General features: G+C 41.1%; 1 protein-coding gene across 2 annotated transcripts in view; it reads right to left on the reverse strand.

The window, feature by feature from the left end:
• znf609a (zinc finger protein 609a) overlaps window positions 1–18,448 on the reverse strand; it is a 190,006-nt gene that overhangs the window by 140,231 nt on the left and 31,327 nt on the right. The window lies entirely within an intron of this gene.

An 18,448-nucleotide genomic window follows, 5' to 3' on the forward strand; every position in this document is an offset into this window, starting at 1 on the left:
TGACAACAAAATAAATAAAAATTAAATAGAAACACAGCTTAGGTATAAGGGTTGAAACTATCATTCTTCGCTATCAACAAAACTTTGTATCCAACTGTCAAAATAAGAAAGAAATAAGGGGGGGAAAATGTCAGAACTGAAGTTGAAAGGCACCCAAATGTTTTCTCCTCCATTAAACTCTGGAAACAATATTATGATCGCTAAGTAAACCTATGCGCTGCTATTATCACACACAATGAAACTGTTTTGTAGACATCTGTTGTTTGAACCTGGGATGCTAGGACACACATTTGTATTAGCTAGCAAGTTACATACCTAGCATCATCCTGATTCAAGAAAATCAACGGTTGGCTAAGGATCATGAATTCCACAAATTCATGGAAATATGATAGGGGGGAAAAACTGTTGTGAGCAGTACCTTGGTTACAAATATGACTTGACTAGCTACTACCATCCACTTTGTTTGGCAAGGGTGAGAGAATGGAACTGAAATGAACAATGAAGAGGATAATATACTTTTTGTTGACAGAGGGCGGAAGAGGAGGTTTTTGTGAATAACCAGTCATTCAAAACGCATCTATTATCAAAGCAGAGTCATTATAAAGTTGACCACACATTACAAGTAAATGTACTTTACAGATGTATTAAATTACATTTGTTCACCATGTTTGTGCACACTGAACAAAAATATAAACGCAACATGTAAAAGAGTTGGTCCCATGTATCATGAGCTGAAATAAAAGATCCCAGACATTTTCCGTACGCACAAGAAGCTTATTTCTCTCAAATTTAGTGCACAAGTTTGTTTACATCCCTGTTAGTGAGCATTTCTCATTTGTTAAGATAATCCATCCACCTGAAAGGTGTGGCATATCAAGAAGCTGATTAAACAGCATGATCATTACACAGGTGCACCTTGTGCTGGGGACAATAAAAGGCCGCTCTTAAAATGTGCAGTTTGGTCACACAACACAATGCCACAGATGTCTCAAGTGCAATTGGCATGCTGACTGCACGAATGTCCACCAGAGCTGTTGCCAGATAATTTAATGTTCATTTCACTACCATATGCCGCCTCCAACTTAGTTTTAGAGAATTTGGCAGTACTTCCAACTAGCCTTACACCGCAGACCACATGTATGGCATCATGGGCGAGCGGTTTGCTGATGTCAACGTTGTGAACAGAGTGCCCCATGGTGGCGGTGGGGTTATGGTATGGGCAGGCATAAGCTACGGACAACGAACATAATTGCATTTTATCGATGGTAATTTGAATGCTGTGAGATACTGTGACGAGATCCTGAGGCCCATTGTCGTTCCATTCATCCGCCGCCATCACCTCATCTTTCAGCATGATAATGTATGAACCCATGCCGCAAGGATCTGTACACAATTCCTAGAAGCTGAACATTTCCCAGTTCTTCCATGGCCTGCATACTCACCAGACATGTCACCCATTGAGCATGTTTGGGATGCTCTGGATCAACAGTGTCTTCCAGTTCCCGCCTATATCCAGCAACTTTGCACAGCCATTGAAGAGGAGAGGGACAACATTCCACAGGCCACAATCAACAGCCTGATCAACTCTATGCAAAGGAGATGTGTCGTGCTGCATGAGGCAAATGGTGGTCACATCAGATACTGACTGGTTTTCTGATCCACGCCCCTACCTTTTTTTAAAGGTATCTGTGACCAACAGATGCATATCTGTATTCCCAGTCATGTGAAATTAATAAATTAGGGCCTAATGAATTCATTTAAATTGACTGATTTCCTTATATGAACTGCAACTCAGTAAAATATTTGAAATTGTTGCATGTTGCATTTATATTTTGTTCAGTATAATTATCCAAATCCTTTGTTAATGTTTTCAGAAAACTAAAACATTCAATGCTCCATAATTGGTTGCCCATTACTACCATCTCAAACAAAAGCCAGGTCAATACAATAAGTGCACACACGTACCAAATTCCATTCCATTTTCTTCTAAAAGTTGTCTCAATGAGAGAAGATAGTTTGTAGGGTGCAAACTCAACATTTGTACAAAACCATTTTCAAAACCGTACGTGAAAATTGTTTAGACTTGCATTTAATTAGACCTGCATTTTAAATGGAGCATTATTTTATAACAACGGTGGCATGTAGTAAATAGCTAAGAATCTTAAACAGCTACTAGGGTTGAATGTCACACAGCTGCAGTAACATAATTTGATAGCAAAAGTCTGATTGTTTAACTTCACATTATTCACATAATAATTTTGGGCCTAATGCATTGGCAATCCTCATCTTTTCACCCAATAACAATATAAATTATGTGATAAAGCAGATGCATTTGCATGCCAGATTGCTAATATTTAAGCATCTAATACACTAACAAGCTCGCACAATTTTTCATTATCTGTAATGATAGCTGAGCAATCATGTCAAAAACCTGAACCAAAAACGGCAAAGCAACTATCAATGGAATATCAATTTAACCGATTCACGTCCTTGTACTATATTTAGTACAATATCAAAATGTGCCTCTGAACGAATTCTGTTTGGTGTAAATGCATGAAATTTGGTGTCAAAATAATTAGTACAAGTGTCTACATATTGATTGAAATTTTACGATTGACACTGGAAGTATGATAGATAATGACAAAGTTGGGATTTTGAGAAAATGTGAGAAAAAAAACATTAAAACGACTTCAGCATATGTATTACAAAATACATTACAAAATTAAATTGTTTAAAAGCATATAGTATTGTTATTTGACCTGTTCTAAGCCCAAATATATGATTCAACTCATTGTCGTTTGTGAACTACAGCCATTTCTGTATCGTACTATATTTAGTCTTTGGACACATGGGGTTAGTTTTATTACACATTTCACGTGAATGCATTCGGAAAGTATTCAGACCCCTTCACTTTTTCCACATTTTGTTGCGTTACAGCCTTATTCTAAAATGGATTTAATAGTTTTTCCCCCTCATCAATCTACACACAATACCCCATACTGACAAAGCAAAAACAGCCTTGAGTCTTCTTGGGTATGGCGCTACAAGCTTGGCACACCTGTATTTGGGGAGGTTCTCCCATTCTTCCCTGCAGATCAAGCTCTGTCAGGTTGGATGGGGAGCGTCGCTTCACGGGTATTTTCAGGTCTCTCCAGAGATGTTGGATCAGGTTCAAGTCCGGGCTCTGGCTGGGCCAATCAAGGATATTCAGAGACTTGTCCCGAAGCCACTCCTGCGTTGTCTTGGCTGTGTGCTTAGGGTCGTTGTCCTGTTGGAAGGTGAACCTTCGCCCCAGTCTGAGGTCCTGAGCGCTCTGGAGCAGGTTTTCATCATCAAGGATCTCTGTACTTTATTCCGCTCATCTTTCCCTCGATCCTGACTAGTCTCCCAGTCCCTGCCGCTGAAAAACATCCCCACAACATGATGCTGCCACCACCATGCTTCACCGTAGGGATGGTATTGGCCAGGTGATGGCTGTCATGTGCCTTTTACTGAGGAGTGGCTTCCGTCTGGCCACTCTACCATAAAGACGTGATTGGTGGAGTGCTGCAGAGATGGTTGTCTTTCTGGAAGGTTCTCCCATCTCTACAGAGGAACTCTGGAGCTCTGTCAGAGTGAACATCGGGTTCTTGGTCACCTCCCTGACCAAGGCCCTTCTCCCCTGATTGCTCAGTTTGGCTGGGCGGCCAGCTCTAGGAAGTCTTGGTGGTTCCAAACTTCTTCCATTTAAGAATGATGGAGGCCACTGTGTTCTTAGGGACCTTCAATGCTGCAGAAATGTTTTGGTAACCTTTCCCAGCTCTGTGCCTCGACACAATCTACAGACAATTCCTTCGACCTCATGACTTGGTTTTTGCTCTGACATGCACTGTCAACTGTGGAACCTTATACAGTGCATTCAGAAAGTATTCAGACGCCTTGACTTTTTCCACGTTTTGTTACGTTACAGCCTTATTCTGAAATTGATTAAATAGTTTTCCCCCTGTTATAGACATGAATGAGTTAAGGTGCAAAAAAGACTAGGACTAGCCTATTCATAAAAGCTACAAATTGATTTTAGATTCAGACATTGTCCACATACAGTCATTGGCGAGACTGGTAGGCTGCCAGACAAGAGAAGAATGGATCCAATAACAGAGGTAACTCTTGACATTTGCCACACATGTCAACCAGGGGCACACATCACAGCGTGCATTACGCCTCAGTGCAAGAGGCTGCCCTGTTCAAAGGCCTCCTGGTCTTTGATATAACGTCTCTCCAGAGCAGTTGAAAAATCACAGCGGTCTCAGCCTTCCCAACACCACATTATCCCAGCATGAGCTGCTTTCACAAAATGCAACAGAAAAAAATGTCAGTGCTGAGAACTTTCTCAGCTGCTTGGCAAGGCTGTTGAGGGACAAGCGGGCTTCCAAAGAAAGGCAAACAAGTGACTAGTATGGAGTTGACATTTTGGAATTTACTGTACCTTGCTACTCATCATTAGCCAGTGTTTATTAAATATAAACGCAACATGTAAAATGTTGGTTCCATGTTTCAGACCCCTTCACTCTTTCCACATTTTGTTGCGTTACAGCTTTATTCTAAAATTGATTAAATTGTTTTTTCCCCCTCAATCTACACACAATACCCCATTATGACAAAGCAAAAACAGCCTAGAGTCTTCTTGGGTATGACGCTACAAGCTTGACACACCTGTATTTGGGGAGTTTTTCCCATTGTTCTCCGCAGATCAAGCTCTGTCAGGTTGGATGGGGAGCGTCGTTGCACAGCTATTTTCAGGTCTTTCTCAGCTGCTTGGCAGGCTGTTGAAGGACAAGCGGGCCTCCAAAGAAATGCAAACAAGTGACTAGTATGGAGTTGACATTTTGGAATTGAATGTACCTTGCTACTCATCATTAGCCAGTGTTTATTAAATATAAACACAACATGTAAAGGCTGGTTCCATGTTTCATGAGCTACAATATAGAATACATTTTCCATATGCACAAAAAGCTTATTTCTCTCAAATTTCTGTGCACAAATGTGTTTACATCCCTGTTAGTGAGCATTTCTCCTTTGCCAAGATAATCCATCCACCTGACAGGTGTGGCATATCATGAAGCTGATTAAACGGCATGATCATTACACAGGTGCACCTTGTGCTGGGGACAATAAAAGGCCACTCTAAAATGTGCAGTTTTGTCACACCACAATGCCACGTCTTAAGTTTTGAGGGAGCGTGCAATTGGCATGCTGACTACAGGAACTTCCACCAGAGCTATTGCCAGGGCCTCCCAAGTGGCGCAGCGGTCTAAGGCACTGCATCGTAGTACTTGAGGCGTCACTACAGACCCGGGTTTGATCCCGGGCTGTGTCGCAGCCGGCCGCGACCGGGAGACCCATGAGGCGGCGCACAATTGGCCCAGTGTCGTCCGGGTTAGGCAAGGGTTTGGCCGGCCGGGATGTCCTTGTCCCATCGCAATCTTGCAACTCCTGTGGCGGGCCGGGCGCATGCACAGTGACACGGTTGCCAGTTTCCTCCGACACATTGGTGCGGGGGCTTCCGGGTTAAGCGAGCAGTGTGTCAACAAGCAGTACGGCTTGGCTATGGTCGTGTACGGCTTGGCTACTCCCGAGTCCGTACGGGAGTTGAAGCAATGGTACAAGACTGTAACTACCAATTGGATATTACAAATATTGGGGAGAAAAATAGGTAAAAACCCCCTCAAAAAAACCTGTTGCCTTCACGGATTAATCCCGGTTTCAACTGTACCGGGCAGATGGCAGACAGTGTGTATGGCGTCGTGTGGGCGAGCGGTTTTCTGATGTCAACGTCGTGAACAGAGTGCCCCATGGTGGCGGTGGGGTTATGGTATGGGAAGGCATAAGCTACGGACAACAAACACAATTGCATTTTATCGGCGGCAATTTGAATGCACAGAGATATCGTGATGAGATCCTAAGGCCCATTGTCGTGCCATTCATCTGCTGCCATCACCTCATGTTTCAGCATGATAATGCACAGCCCCATTTCGCAAGGATCTGTGTCTCGCTGCATGAAGCAAATGGTGGTCACACCAGATACTGACTGGTATTCTGATCCACACCCCTACCTTTTTTTTAAGGTATCTGTGACCAAGAGATACCTATCTGTATTCCCAGTCATGTGAAATCCATAGATTAGGGCCTAATTTATTTATTTTAATTCACTGATATCCTTATATGAACTGTAACTCAATAAAATCTTTGAAATAGTTGCATGTTGCGTTTATATTTTTGCACAAACTGTAGAGTTTCCTTGTTTATAACTTGCAGTGATCCTTTGCTGTGTGCTGCCATTCGCCAAAAAACGAAAGCCTTTCGGCAAGCTCGTCCCCTCTTGTAATGTTCAGTGGACGGACATGCCATTGTTTTTATTTATCCTCCTGAGTACTAAGAGCAGTTCAAGCTCTTCCAATTCGTAGATAGACAGGTTTGCTTCTGCAGCTAGTTAAATTCTTAAAACGTAGCGTTGAAAAGCATAGAACACCATACTAGCTAGACATGTAGCTAGCTAGTTAGTATTTGTAAACAAAAAGGTATATAACACTGGATCCGAAAGTTCAAATGTCGTCACTAGCTATAGTCAGAGTGCCTCGGACCCTCTTGCTTGGTAAACTAATCTGGCAACACCCAAGCCCCCTAGAGGATATACACTACACAAAGCGGACTTCCTCTCTGGGTGGAACGCAATGATGACGTGGACAGAAAAAAGAAAAAAAACGACTCCGCCCATGCACACGCACTCACGTCGAACGACGGCGTGATGGCTGTAGAGACCTTTAGACCCACCCATCTCTAAGAATTCAAGTGAACCCATGTGACTGTGGCCATGTGCTAAAGCAGTGAGGTAGTGCTTAAAAAACAAAGAAAACATTTCAAGATTAAAATATTTTATTAACTTCAAGTGATAGCCTACAAGTAGGAAAAACTTAACACACAAACAAATAAAGGCTTGGTTAAAAACATGATCTAGACCTAAGCTTATATCATGAGATCCTTTGAGTGACTTTGGTCAGGTCTTGTCATGATATGAACAAAGGAATCTACCCTGAGAGCCTATTTCTGTCCTGCCCTTTGGAACAGGACATATAATGTTCATGGCCTTTTCATTGCAAAAGTAATGATCTTCTCAAAAATATGTGTTTGCCAGATTGTATCCAGTCCAGGGGATGCTTTCACATCTCTGGGAGGAAGGACGTCAACATTGCAAAGCAGCTGAAATCTGCTTCCATCTGAGTGAAAGCTCCTTGGCCACAACAACTAGTCTGACGACGCACACTAAATTCTTCCGCTGCTCTGTCGTTCGCTACATACTTTAGTCTGAGACTGCCATCTTTGAAGTTGTTTGTGGTGACGAAAGGTACAAGGAGGTTTGGTACAAAACAAAGTCATCAGCGATTGGACAGTCTCTAACCAATCAGAGTATCACAGCCAATGACGAATTTTCAAACCGCCACTTTACCCACGTGTTCTGGCTCTGGCCCAAACCATCGGTTTCCGGACCAATCAGACGGCCCCGAATGTGTTCGCATTCGGTGAAACGTCGGGGAGGTACTCAGATCCAGACTCATTGCGGAGAAGAAAATAACGTCCGTGGGCGTGGCGTAGCATTTGGCCGGAGCAAGTAGTCTAGGTAGCCAGGCAACACAACAACACCAGGCTCCAGACAATTGAAGCTGTAAAAGAGGAAAGCAGACAACAATAGACAAGACATTAAAACCTTGCATACTATGAATAACATTCACTTACCTCCAAGTTAAAGCAATAAGCTCATAAAGTACAAAGACAAAATACCTGAAGCAGGGTGGGGAAATTATCACCAGCCACCAGCCAAATGCTGGTCGATTTTGGCGTTGGCTGTGGTCACACAGAGCATTTGGGAGCATTTATTTTTCTCAACCCAAAGCCAACAAAAAACATACATATTTGAGTGTGTGTCAGCTCTGGAAAAGAGAATCTCAATGCTACAGTGGTGAAAGCGGGGTGGGGTACAGTGTTCTCTGTGATTTATATTTTTTCAAAAAAAGAATTCTGGTAAAAGATTTGAGCGGCTGGTAACATTTTCCACCCTGACCTGAAGTGCTGCTTGTACAACCTCGTTCATCTCCTTGTACTGGTGGAGGAGAGCAGGTTCTTCTTATGCTGAAAGAAAAATTCCAGAAAATAGGTTAAAATTAAAACATTAATTAATTAATCTCCTATAGGTTGTTATTTCCTGTTGACTGCTACAGCTGTACTAAACTTCACCAGCTAAAACACAAGCCCTGTTCTCAACCTGCTTCCAGCCCAACAATGGCAATGCTGACAACTGATTTAGCAAACATTTAACATAATTACCAGCTAGCTAGCCAGTTAAAAAACCAACCTAGATGGCTATTTAGCCATCATTTCATCGTGGCTTGCTAGCTAGCCAACATAGTGCACCACAGGGGCTCTTTTTGATGGTTTAACATAAAATGAAAAAAAATCACACAGATTATCATCATGTCATGAATGGTTTAGCACATCAGCAATAAACATTAACCAATCTAACATTAGCTAGCTAGCTAGCTAGAGTTCTGTCCAGCTAACGTTATCTAGTTAGCTACCTGTATGCAACCATTTACCTACAGAGCAATAGCTAGTAATGAAAACTACTTTATGATACTGTGTGAGCTAGCTAATAAAGTATGCACTTGAAGCTAGCAAGCTATTTAACTGTAGACTCTTACCTGCGTAGCTATGGCAATGGATTATGATTCATCACGGCAGACAAACACTTTCAAAATATCCTTCCCACAACCAGACGAGGATTTCCTTCCACATAGGGCTGGTAGAATTATCATATAACCGACAATTTTGGACAATAACCATGAACTGTCGCCATAATCATCTTAATATTCACTTTAGGACTAGGGGGGATCCAACTTTATATTCAAGTAGATATAGTTCACCCAATAGAAGTTGGTAATCATTTTACGAGTAGAACATCACAGTCCGTAGGATAAGCTAAAGTTCCAAATGGTCAGAACCATTAGTTTTTGAGACATGGGTGTCACCAAAGCTGTGTTGTATTCATTAGGTAAGTCATATCTATTTTTCAAAGATACATTATAAGCTCAAAACATTTTACCAAACATTACAATAACCGAGGTCGTTTGCATGACAATTAATGGTCTCCCAAAATTCCATAATCATCACAGCTCTACTTCCACAGTCAGAGCTGCATGTTAGAAGCACCAACAGAATTCAGGGCAACCCTGTTATTGAATGCTGTAGCTACGCTTTGCATGTTGTCCATGATGGAAATCTGTATAAATCCAACGATCTGAGGATATTTGAAATATCCGCGTTAGCAGAGAGCAGGACGAGCCACTTGACAGAAGACTAGTGACAGACACTCTCTCTCTCGTGAATGTCCCAGCCCCCTCATTATCTCAACCAATCATGGCATGGCTGGGATTCTGTACTTTTCCATGACTAAACACTATGTTTTTACATTTTTCTTCATAAATTACAGATCACGTACAAGTTTGTTATTAAGGCACATGAAAGTTTACATGTCCAAGAAGGCATTTCTGCAAAAAATAAAAAAATTCATGAAAAATAAACGCCCCAGATGAGTTAAGGCATTACATACTAACTGTAAGTCGCTCTGGATAAGAGCGTCTGCTAAATGACTAAAATGTAAAAATGTATATGGGTCAACTGTAGACAGGTGCCATGTCTGAAATCTGCCTTGCCTACTACTTATTAAAAACTAGGCTACATACTGTGTACTAAATCATACTACATACTATTTAGAACATACTCTTTAGTAAAAATGTATGCAGTAAGCAACACATATGAACATACTAGGCTCACCCATACTGAAAATGAGTCATCTAATGCGCAATGAAGTTTTTTCCTTCATTTTGGTACATCTCGTCCCCTTATCTGATTATCAGTCGTTTATCAGCTGCTGTCAAACGCATGTGGGTCTGAAAAGACGATTAGCCATTCTTCCTCAATAGTGTGCAGTGAATTCATACTAGATGAAAAGCCGAAATGTGTATGACATCCTGGCATTCAAAGGATACCATTTTCTTAATTTCACATACTAGAAAACGTTCTATTTTCGCATACCCAAACGGCCTACTATTTAGCACGCAAGTACGGACCTATCCGGACACGGATGTACTTCTCCATCAAACTTATTTTTGAAACAAGCTCAAAACATATAGAAGTTCAGGTGCTTCCCACAGTTGAGTGTGAAAAACCCAGCAGCGTTGCAGTTCTTGACACAAACCGGTGCGCCTGGCACCTACTACCATACCTCGTTCAAACACACTTAAATATTTTGTCTTGAGCATTCACCCTCTGAATGACACACATACACAATCCATGTCTCAATTGTCTCAAGGCTTAAAATCCTTCTTAAACCTGTCTCTTCCCCTTCATCGACACTGATTGAAGTGGATTTAACAAGTGACATCAATAAGGGATCATAGCTTTCACCTGGTCAGTGTGTCATGGAAAGAGCAGGTGTCCTTAATTTTTTGTACACTCAGTGTAATTGGGGTAATGATCACAATGGAAAAGATAAGGCATGACAAGAAGTGCGGATATGAAATTGTATTACCAAGCACTGACACACAAGTGTAACATGAGACATTTTCAGATTACATTTGGGCCTAGGCTACGTAATGGGGGGGGGGGGGGGGGGGGGGGAGAGAGACTGTCGCCATGAATGAGTGAGTTAAACCAATCAATCTATCACTCGCACATTCCAAAAAAGCAATTTAGGGCAGAAAATGGATGACATGCCAAGAGATAGGCCTGTGTGGGATATTTCTTTCAAACCCAATCTCTGAGTCATTACAGGTCATCATAACAGCCTGATTAAGCAATTAGTAAGACAAACGATACTAACAAAGAATGTCCCTAAATAAACACACTCATCTTTTTGCCCTCCATTGACGACCTTCTGAAATCAACACCTTTGAGATAAATCTGTATTTCACATGACAATCCCTGCTAAGTAGATGTAAATCATGAGAAGATCCCGGTCTGTAGAGTAAAATGGAGGCAGATCAATGGGAAAAGAGAGCAGTGTGGCAGGATTACACTCATCTTTTTGTCTGCCTGCTTAGCCATTCAAAATGTGTTTGTTGCTACAGATCTCCAAGACAGCTGTGTGCCATTAACAATGGAGCAAAAAGCACCTTATGATGACATCTTATTATCATGATAGTAATAGCCTATATCATCAGGAAGGTAAATAAAGAGACAGTTGACACAGGTGCTTCTCTGCATTGATCGAATATGTTATTAGCCTAGGCTTATTGATATCAAAATAAGGTTTCAAATTACATTGCAAACTATAACCAGAAGGCAAAGTTGATCATGCTTAGGCTACTGCGCTTCACACAGCCTGAGCTATTTTCAATCTCATTCAGCAATTCTATTAAGAAGCAGTGTTTCCCATGTAAGATCAATCCATTTGAATGCAATCACTTTTTGACAGCATCCCTTTTGATTTAAAGAAACTTCCCATACATGTTTGCCTGTGGAAGAAGTGGTCACAAAGTATCGTTTTGGACCTGAATGCCAAAACATTCAGGAGATAAAGGTGCTCAAAGTTGACCCATTTTGCATACCCCACCATATCATGAGACATCCATGTCTTCATCACTGGACAATATAAATGGTTGAGTTTGATGTCATTTAAAAACATTGTTGTCAAACTACTTGATTATTTAAAAAAACATACACTACAGTTCAAAAGTTTGGGGTCACTTCGAAAGCAGTGGCTTCTTCCTTGCCGAGTGGCCTTTCAGGTTATGTCGATATAGGACTCGTTTTACTGTGGATACAGACACTTTTGTACCGGTTTCCTCCAGCATCGCCACAAGGTCCTTTGCTGTTGTTCTGGGATTGATTTGCACTTTTCACACCAAAGTACGTTCATCTCTAGGAGACAGAACGCGTCTCCTTCCTGAGCGGTATGACGGCTGGTCCCATGGTGTTTATACTTGCGTACAATTTTTTGCTGAGGTCTTGGCTGATTTCTTTTGATTTTCCCATGATGTCAAGCAAAGAGGCACTGAGTTTGAAGGTAGGCCTTGAAATACATCCACAGATACACCTCCAATTGACTCAAATGATGTCAATTAGCCTATCAGAAGATTCTAAAGCCATGACATAATTTTCTGGAATTTTTCAAGCTGTTTAAAGGCACAGTCAACTTAGCGTATGTAAACTTCTGACCCACTGGAATTGTGATACAGTGAATTATAAGTGAAATAATCTGTCTGTAAACAATTGTTGGAAAAATTACTTGTGTCATGCACAAAGTAGATGTCCTAACCGACTTGCCAAAACTATAGTTAGCTAACAAGAAATTTGTGGAGTGGTTGAAAAACGAGTTTTAATGACTCCAACCTAAGTGTATGTAAACTTCCGACATCAACTGTATCTGTGTAATCAGACTAGCATTTCTATTAGCGTTGCCTATGCCCACAAAGGCCTTTTGAGAGGACCTTATTTGAAAGACTAAGCGACTGCAACTGTATACAATACCGTTCAAAAGTTTGGGGTCACTTAGAAATGTCCTTGTTTTCGAAAGAAAAGCAATTTTTTTGTCCATTAAAATAACATCAACTTGATCAGAAATACAGTGTAGGCATTGTTAATGTTGTAAATGGCTATTGTAGCTGGAAACGGCTGATTTTTTATGGAATATCTACATAGGCGCACAGAGGCCCATTATCAGCAACCATCAGTCCTGTGTTCCAATGGCATGTTGTGTTTGCTAATCCAAGTTTATCATTTTAAAAGGCTAATTGATCATTAGAAAACCCTTTTGCAATTATGTTAGCACAGCTGAAAACTTGTGCTGATTAAAGAGCAATAAAACTGGCCTTCTTGAGACTAGTTGAGTATCTCAAGCATCAGCAACTGTGGGTTCGATAACAGGCTCAAAATGGCAGCTTCATCAAATAGCACCCGCAAAACACCAGTCTCAACATCAACAGTGAAGAGGCGACTCCGGGATGATGACCTTCTAGGGAGAGTTGCAAAGAAAAAGCCATATCTCAGACCGGCCAATAAAAATAAAAGATTAAGATGGGCAATCTGAGATATGGCTTTTTCTTTGCAACTCTGCCTAGAAAGTCAGCATCCCGGAGTCACCTCTTCACTGTTGACGTTGAGACTGGTGTTTTGCGGGTACTATTTAATGAAGCTGCCAGTTGAGGACTTGTGAGGCGTCTGTTTCTCAAACTAGACACTAATGTATTTGTCCTCTTGCTCAGTTGTGCGCCGGGGCCTCCCACTCCTCTTTCTATTCTAGTTAGAGCCAGTTTGTGCTCTGTGTGCAATAATGGTGTTTAACATGATTTTTGAATGACTACCACATCTCTGTAACCCATACATACAATTATCTGTATGGTCCCTCAGTCGAGCAGTTAATTTCAAGCACAGATTCAACTACAAAGACCAGGGAGGTTTTCCAATGCCTCGCAAAGAAGGGCACCTATTGGGAAGATGGGTAAAAAAACGCTTGTCATGGGCAAGGACTAGGGAGTTTTTTAGGATAAAAGAAAAGGAATAGAGCTAAGCACAACCAAAGTCCTAGAGGAAAATCTGGTTCAGTCTGCTTTCCAACAGACACTGGGAGACAAATCCACCTATCAGCAGGATAATAACCTAAAATGCAGCCAATTATACACTTACCAAGACGACATTGAATGTTCCTGGGTGGCCTAGTTACAGTTTTGATTTAAATCAGCTTGAAAATCTATGGGAAGACTTGAAAATGACTGTTTAGCAATGATCAACAACCAACTTGACAGAGCTTGAAGAACTTTAGAAATAATAAATGGGCAAATATTGTACAATCCAGGTTTGCAAAGCTCTTAAAAGACTTAACCAGAAAGAGTCACAGCTGTAACCGCTGCCAAAGAATACTTATCTAATCAAAATATATTAGTGTTTTATTTTACATTAATAAAAATGTTAGAATTCTTCATCCACTTCGACAGAGTATTTTGTTTATATCGTGGACAAAAAATGACAATTACATCCATTTCAATCCACTTTGTAACACAACAACATTTTGAAAACGTCAAGGGGTGTGAATACTTTCTGAAGGCACTGTATATTTCTATGATTTCAATAGGTTTCCTATGGAGGATTGACAGTATATAATTTAAAACTGATATTCCCATTCAAGTCAACATTCTCTGAAGTGTGGACCTCCAACCATCTTTCTGGTACCATTTCAAAGTTGAAATGTATTCCCTCCCATTCTAGTAAATGTATCAGTGTAAATGCACAAAACATTTTGTGCAGGACACCATATTTCCATATGTCGGGTTCATTTGTAATCCATTCTTTTTCTGGATGAGTAACATGGGTCTGAATTTGGTAAAAACCATCTCCTTTTTGGCAATGCAGTAAGTGGTGTTACATTTCATTAACCTCTTAAGGATCTGACACTTTTTTCAATTTTAGCCTAAAATGACATACCCAAATCTAACTGCCTGTAGCTCAGGACCTGAAGCACGGATATGCATCTAATTGATACCATTTGAAAGGAAACACTTTGCAGTTTGTGGAAATGTGAAATTAATGTAGGAGAATATAACACATTAGATCTGGTAAAAGATAATACAAACAAAAAAAACATGCGTTTTCATATTTATTTATTTTTCATCATCTTTGAAATGCAAGAGGAAGGCCACAATATAATATTGCAGTTTAGGCGCAATTTGGATTTTGGCCACTAGATGCCAGCTATGTGTATGCAAAGTTTTAGATTGATCCAGTGAAGCATTGCAATACTGGACTATTTTGTATCAAGTCTGCCCAAATGTGCCAAATTGGTCAATTGATACATTTTCAAGTACATAACTATAGAGAACATACAAAAATGATATGGTAATACAAAATGTAAGTTTACACACTCCCAGGAATGTCATACATGATGGATCATTAGCTTATATTCTAACTTTCACACATCTAGATGGCCGGGCGGGGTGGGTGGGTGTGGAGCCAGAGACAGCAGGGGTTCAAACTGTAGAACCCAGTTCCTACATTTGAATATAAAAATTGATTTTATCAAACACAACTATGCATACATCTCTGCAACCCTTAGGATGACAAATCAGAGCAAGATTACTGAATGTAAGTACATAATTTACCTTCAGAGGTAATTGTATCAAACCAGTTGCCATGATAAGATTTTTGTTGTTGTGCACTCTCCTCAAACAATAGCATGGTATTTTTTCACTTTAATTGCTACTGTAAATTGGACAGTGCCGTTAGATTAACAAGAATTTAAGCTTTCTGCCCATAAAAGACATGTCTACGTCCTGGAAAGTTTGCTGTTACTTACAGCAGTCATGCTAATCACATTAGCGCACGTTAGCTCAACCGTCCCATATACGGGACACCGATCCAGCAGAGGTTAATTCTATCTCAGTTAACTCAGCCTGTTGACCGGCTTGGGCTGGCACCGGTTGCCTGTCAAATACGTCTGCCTGGTAGTACACTAGTGATGTTGCCCCGATACACTTCTCCCAGCACTTGATGTGCTTTTGGCTTAAGTTATGTTTTAGAAACGACTCGTGTTTGAGGTGGCTGGAGCCAGTAGCAAAACAAGTCCTCCCTGCTGCCATTACTCCACACTTTCAACAGTTCTCACAGAACATTGTGTTGCTAGTTTTGTCCCTCCTTAGTAGAGGTCTTCTCCGATCCCGAAATTGGAGATCCGTATCGGATCCGTGACATTCCCATCCAACACAGACAGGACCCGGTAATTATTTTGAAAATCAATTCCCAATCCGATTCAGATCCGAGGTGGGTCAGGTTCCGGGTCTGTATTGGACCCAAATGGATCCGAAAGATAACAAATTCAGCTTTATTGCTGCGCAAACCAGCAAAATTGTTTTGACTTGTCTGGCAGGCAGTATACGTTAACGTTTCACATGTATTTTCTGTTGTAGGCCTAGCTAAAATAATTGAGTTGTGGTCTTAGTATTTTCATAAATGACATCTCTTTAAAAAAAAAATCCACACAACAAACAGAGAATTGGGGTGTGTGGCGAAGATACACTAGTAGGCACGTCTGTCTCTCGAATGCGCTCTCTCTCCCGCTAATTCGTGCACATTCATTCTGTGAATTGTTTGCCCTTTGATTTGTAATGTTGATTTTTTAGAGTTAGCTAGAGCACGTATAGTACCTGGCCTGTGCACAAATGTAGGCCTATAAAAATGTCCCATTTGGGGATGTCTGATAGTAGGCTTATTTCTGATTGTCTTAACCCACCACCACTTATGAGCTGTGGAGCTTCTCAAAGTATTTTCTTCGTCACCTCACACAGAAAGTCAAGAGTGTTTTACATCCATTGCGAATGACAATAGTTCCTCACTTTACTTGAAAATCTTTCCAACACTCCTCCATAGGCATAAGTAACCACCGCATATTGCTGATCCCATATCTCCATTAGAAATGTCATAAAATAGGCTACCTGAACACTTCTCCCTTGCACAAATACAGCTGGGTCTGTTCCAAGCTCATTTGCGCAGGAAACGGTGAGGGCCCAGTTGAAACAATGTTGCAAGTTCGCTATAACGAGAGCTCAACCCAGACAGAGAGACGCAGACAGGTGGAGGAGAGAGATGAATGCTATTGACTGAACCAACTGCCATTTGTAGGCAAATTTATATATATACACAGTACCAGTCAAATGTTTGGACACACCTATTCATTCAAGGGTTTTTCTTTATATTTACGATTTTCTACATTGTAGAATAATAGTGAAGACATCAAAACTATGAAATAACACATATGGAATCATGTAGTAAACAAAAAAGTGTTAAACAAATCAAAGCATATTTTATATTTGAGAATCTTCAAAATAGCCACCCTTTGCCTTGATGACAGCTTTGCACACACTTGGCATTCTCTCAACCAGCTTCACCTGGAATGCTTTTCCAACAGTCTTGAAGGAGTTCGCACATATGCTGAGCACTTATTGGCTGCTTTTCCTTCACTCTGCGGTCCGACTCATCCCAAACCATCTCAATTGGGTTGAGGTCAGGGGATTGTGAAAGCCAGGTCATCTGATGCAGCACTCCATCACTCTCCTTCTTTGTTAAATAGCCCTTACACAGCCTGGAGGTGTGTTGGGTCATTGTCCTGTTGAAAAACGAATGATAGTCCCACTAAGCCCAAACCAGATGGGATGGCATATCGCTGCAGAATGCTGTGGTAGCCATGCTGGTTAAGTGTGCCTTGAATTGTAAATAAATCACATACAGTGTCACCAGCAAAGCACCCCCACACCATAACACCTCCTCCTCCATGCTTCACGGTGGGAACTACACATGCGGAGATCATCCGTTCACCCACACCGCGTCTCACAAAGACACAGCGGTTGGAACCAAAAATCTCCAATTTGGACTCCAGACCAAAGCACACATTTCCACCAGACTAATGTCCATTGCTCGTGTTTATTGGCCCAAGCAGGTATGTTCTTCTTATTGGTGTCCTTTAGTAGTGGTTTCTTTGCAGCAATTCGACCATGAAGGCCTGATTCACACAGTCTCCTCTGAACAGTTGATGTTGAGATGTGTCTGTAACTTGAACTCTGTGAAGCATTTATTTGGGCTGCAATTTCTGAGGCTGGTAACTATAATGAACTTATCCTCTGCAGCAGAGGTAACTCTGTGTCTTCCATTCCTGTCGCGGTCCTCATGAGAGCCAGTTTCATCATAGCGCTTGATGGTTTTTGCGACTGCACTTGAAGAAACGTTCAAAGTTCTTGAAATGTCCGTATTGACTGACCTTCATGTCTTAAAGTAATGATGGACTGTTGTTTCTCTTTGCTTATTTGAGCTGTTCTTGCCATAATATGGACTTGATCTTTTACCAAATAGGGCCCCCCCCCCCCCCCAAATGTTTGGAATACATTTTAAAGTGTAAAATCTCAGTCAAAACGTAATTCCGTTATCGTGGAATTTCCCATTACAAGTCAATTATCTTAAATCTCTGAAAATATTTGTAATGTTGTACTTCCTGTTGATGAAATTCATGCTAATGTTGAGTATGTCGCCACTGCTCAATGAGAAAAGCCTATGCAGCTTCCAACACCTCAAAACATGTTGATACATTTACGCCGACATCCCAGTATTCCTACCGGAGCGAGACGGAAACACAAAGAACAACATCTTTGTTTCCCCTCTGCATTCAAGCAGCCCTTCGCAGCTAATTTTGACCGGCCAAATGAATTACATGAGTATGTTTATAGCCACGGATATGCGCCCATTCTCGGTGATTGAGAAGAATAGGGGGTTTCAGCACCTCGTGAAAGTGCTCAAGCCACAATACGAATTTCGCCCTCTCGCACCCATTTCAGCAAAAAGGTAGTACCCGCTCTATATAAGCAAGCTAAAGCCAAAG

This window comes from Coregonus lavaretus (genome assembly GCF_964263955.1).
Source record: "Coregonus lavaretus genome assembly, chromosome: 9".
Lineage (NCBI taxonomy): Eukaryota > Metazoa > Chordata > Actinopteri > Salmoniformes > Salmonidae > Coregonus > Coregonus lavaretus.